General features: G+C 51.5%; 1 protein-coding gene across 1 annotated transcript in view; it reads right to left on the bottom strand.

Moving 5' to 3' along the window:
• Positions 1-1314, bottom strand: part of LOC103799133 (probable E3 ubiquitin-protein ligase MID2) — a 60125-nt gene extending 58811 nt beyond the window's left edge. The window contains 1 exon segment of the mRNA XM_009071433.1: positions 1278-1314. The gene's annotated coding sequence lies outside the window, so the exon portion shown is untranslated.
• Between the last annotated feature and the right edge of the window lie 2775 nt (positions 1315-4089).

Here is a 4089-nt window from a genome sequence, read left to right as displayed (position 1 = left end):
GGGGGTCAGACATGTCACCCCAGCAACACCTTGACACTCTTCACACCCTAATGCTGTCACTACAGCCCAGTCAAGCTCCTGTGAGTGCACCAGTGTAGCTGAAGCCTCTCACTGAGGCATCTGCTCCATGGTCCCCCTGAGCCGAGTCACTGGCACAGAGCAGTGCCTGGAGATGCTGTTGGACAGGAGCTGTACAGAGGGGATGGCAGAGGGGCAGCAGCAGCTCCTCTGTCACCTTCCAGCCCATGCAGGAAAGAAGGTCCAACACCCAGACTTGGATTGCAAGGCTGGAGACAAAACCAGGACAAACCACATGATTTCATGCTTGTGTTGGTGAGCACTGCCCAGGACAGCAGTGGGGCAGTGCTGGCATTCCATGCAGAAGGGCTGCACTGCACAGCAGAGATAAACCTCTGAACATCCTCCCCTAGCAGCTCCAGGCCTGCCTGCTTCTGGTAAAGGGGAAAAGGTGAATCACGTGCTGGAAACTCTAAGCAGAGCAGATCGGGAGCTCTAACACCCCATCCTGCTTCTCCCAGCCACTGCTTTTTAGAGCAAGGCGGGGAGGGCAGAGCAGCGAAATTACAGTCGGCAAACTTCCACCACTGGTTGTCCTCTGCTGCACTCCACAACAGCCAGGGATGCCCAAATCAACTCCAGCTGGAGGCAAACAAGCTGTATTTTTAGCTCCCTTACCCTGCACGAGGCTGGAAACAAGCTCCTAGCAGGCAACTCAACCTGCCGCTCCCAGCTCTGGTTTGCAGAGCACCAGGAGCTTCAATCATCCATTCCATCGCACCCATACCATCACGCCATCTCTTCCCAATTGCCTGAAATGGGATTTGCAAGTGCCTGGAGGAATCCTTGAGCTCTTCCCTGCAGCAGCTCAAGGGGCTTAGAAAATTAATCCACTGGATATTTCAATACATTCATGCTGCAGCAGCTTTTGCTGCCTGAACGCAGCCTCACACATACATATATACACGCTTTCTTTAAAATTATTTTTCTTTTTCCCAAGAGACAATGTGGAAAAGTAGCTTCATCCAAACAAGCAGAGGAGCACAAGGGCTCCCAGAAGCTTCCTCTCCGCGGCCCCCGGAGTGTTTCTCAAGCCTCAGAGCCCGACCATGGGAAACGGCGGGGAGGAAACTCTCCTGGCTGCCTGCCCGGCCGCTCACGCTCTGCCATGACCGTCCCTGGATCCACCAGGCTCCCGCGCGCCCTGAGCTTGGCAGGCTGAGGTGGGTCCCAGTGCACAGCCGGGACACTCCCATCACCAGCGCTGCAGGGCACCTCCCGGCACTGCCCTTGGGCACTTGAGCTGTAAAACCTCACACACTGCTCCCTCACTGTCCAAATGCTCCGGACACAGCAGCTGCCTTCCCTAGGAGCCGAGCATCCCACTGCACACCCTTGGGGGCACAGCCCCTTTCACCTCCCCACGTCATTCATGGATTCCCTCCAGCCAACAAACACAAAAGAAAAAAAAAGGACAAGAACAGGATTTGTTTCAGAGCCTGACCAAGATTGGGAAAAGAATTTAAAAATCAGGATTGGTGTGAGAGGCTCCCTAATGCCTTGCCAGAGCCACCCATTGCCGGGCCAATCCCACAAAGTGACACTACATGCTCCCATGAGCTTCCACATCCAACACCCAGCTTCGCATCTGGCTCTGCTGCCATCTGAAGCCCTTTGGCTTTGTTACCAAGAGACATTTTTACATTAATCTTGTTTTCCTTGCTGGAACAAAAGTTTTTACCTGTGAGACATCCAAGAAGAGACTCAGACCCTAGGTTGGGTCAGGAGCAGGAGCCTACTCAGAGCTGTGGGAGGAGGCACAGGTGCCTGCCCAGAGGCAGTATGGGAGCAGCTACAGGAGCCCATCCAGAGGTGCAGGAGCCCCCTTAGAGGTGTGGGAGCCCCCCCAGAGGAGGCAGAGAATCCCCGCTCCAAGGTGCCGCACCTGGAGAAGCAGCCCTGCTGCTGTCAGAGCCTTTCATGCCTCTCACTTTGATGTTCTCTTTGATGTCCAGGACTGACGCGGCACAAGGAATAGCTGATTAGATTAAAATCTACTTTCTTTAGAGTCATTAACTCCCTAAATATAAAAGTTATAAAATTTTAACACTGTTTACAGACAGCCCCATGTCACTTGTGCCCGGGGGTCAGCAGCCCTGGCCATGCTGGGCTGCAACAATGGTGAGCAGCAACAGCAGCAGGTTAATGACAAGGTACGTAAAACCAAACATTTTCTACATAGATTTGAGCTTTGCCAAAACCCAAGTGAAAAAGAGAACATTAATAATAATCATCAATGACCAACAGGACAGAAAGAATAGAGGAAGGCAGCAAACCCCAGGGCGAGCAAAGCTGTGGGTGCTGCAGAGCTGGTGCAGAGCAAGGTCCTTTGGGACACAGTGACTGGTGCTTTTACTTCCAGCCCAGGTGGACTCTGAAACTCACATGCCAACCTGGAGCACCAGGAGTGTGGCAAGACCCAGGGGTGCACGAGATACCCTTGGTAAGTTATGCCAAGGGTTGTCAGATACAAAGGTCCCCCCACATCTTTTCCCAAATTATTATTTTCACAAGATCAAAGCCAAATGTGCTTCATTGCTGCCTTGAGCTCAGAGGTTCGGCAGGAGTGACGCATAGATTTGGCACCAAGGCAAGAAGGAAGGAGAGACATAGAAGGAGGAGATGCTGCTTACATCACCCCATCCATACTTAGGGGGTCATCCTGGTATACATCACCTGAAGCCACAAGCAGCCAGCCCAAAATTCACATTTTCTCCAGCACCAACCTCATTTTTACCCACATTTTCCAAGCCCACCCCAAATTCCCCCTGGTCTCTCCCAGCATCAACCCTGGACAGAGCTTGGCCAGCCTTCAGAGCCCCACGTCAGGATATCTGGACCTGCTCAGACAAGTGATGACTCTGCAGGTTGATATTTTCCACACCAAGTGTGATTATATATTCATTTTCTTATTTCCAAACCATTTTTTCTCCCGTTTTTTTTCCTGTTTTTCTTTCCCCCTAGAAAAGCTCTGGCCTGAATTGCTCAGCCCCGAATTGCTCAGCCCCTTCCAAGAATGAGGCTTTAGAAGAGCTATGCTGCTCCACCCGTGCAGTAAAGAAAAAAATAATAAAATATGGCAACCCTTTCCTTAATTGGCTCCACGACAGCAGGATACAAAATCTGGGCAGCAGTTGTCTGTGCGCTTTTTGTTGTCCTCGAGAAAATTAGCTCAGAATTGGATTGTTGTTGAGGGGAGGATAGAACACCCTGTCCAGCAGCCACGTCCCGTCTCCAAGGAGCCCAGACTGCCCAGTGCAGCCCCTCTGGCTGCAGGGACCCACTCCTTGATTTGAGGGGGAGAGGGTCTCCCCCTCAGCTCCCCCAGCCCTGTCGATGACACCACACTCCTACCAGCATCAGCCTTCCGAACCACCTGCCCTAAATCTGCCCTTGGGACAGGCCTGTCTCAGGAGAAACGGGGTCCTACGAGGGAACTGAGCCCCCAGCCGCGTAATTAGCAACAACTTCCAACCTAACAAAGGCACCCCAGGGAGAGGAGGGACCATCAGACTTCTCCAGCCAAGTCCAGGCCCAGCGTTACCTAATTTTTCTGTGCTTAATTTGCATCAGCTGTGCATATTTAACACCACATCCCTGCACACCTGAACACACCAAACAGAATTTGGCATTTCCTCCCACCGCTCCTGCCTTCACACTTTCCATAATAATCTCACAAATTTGTCCCAAGTTTTCAGTAAATCCCAATGATCCATCTCCCAGCTGCTCTCCCCAATCACCTTATCACCATATTGGAAAAAAAATACCACCCGCCCCCCCATCCCATTAAACTCGATTTCCCTTATAAAAGTCGGTGTTGGTCCCTAATCTATCACACTGGACCAGCATTTCCACACCAGCTTTAATTATATTCTCAGCTAATTTGTTTGGTGCTAAAGCAAAGGTGCTCCTTAATTCCCACTGCTCTTCCCGCACCTCTTAAATGAAGGACAGAGCTGAGAGGCTGCATTCTTGTGCAGAAGATCCCTTTAATGACAGATCCCTGTTTGC

The sequence above is a fragment of the Acanthisitta chloris genome, unplaced genomic scaffold, assembly GCF_000695815.1.
Source record: "Acanthisitta chloris isolate BGI_N310 unplaced genomic scaffold, ASM69581v1 scaffold23433, whole genome shotgun sequence".
In the NCBI taxonomy this organism is placed as follows: Eukaryota; Metazoa; Chordata; class Aves; order Passeriformes; family Acanthisittidae; genus Acanthisitta; species Acanthisitta chloris.
The sequence above is the reverse complement of the archived record's forward strand: the minus strand, read 5'-3'. Positions and strand labels throughout refer to the sequence as shown.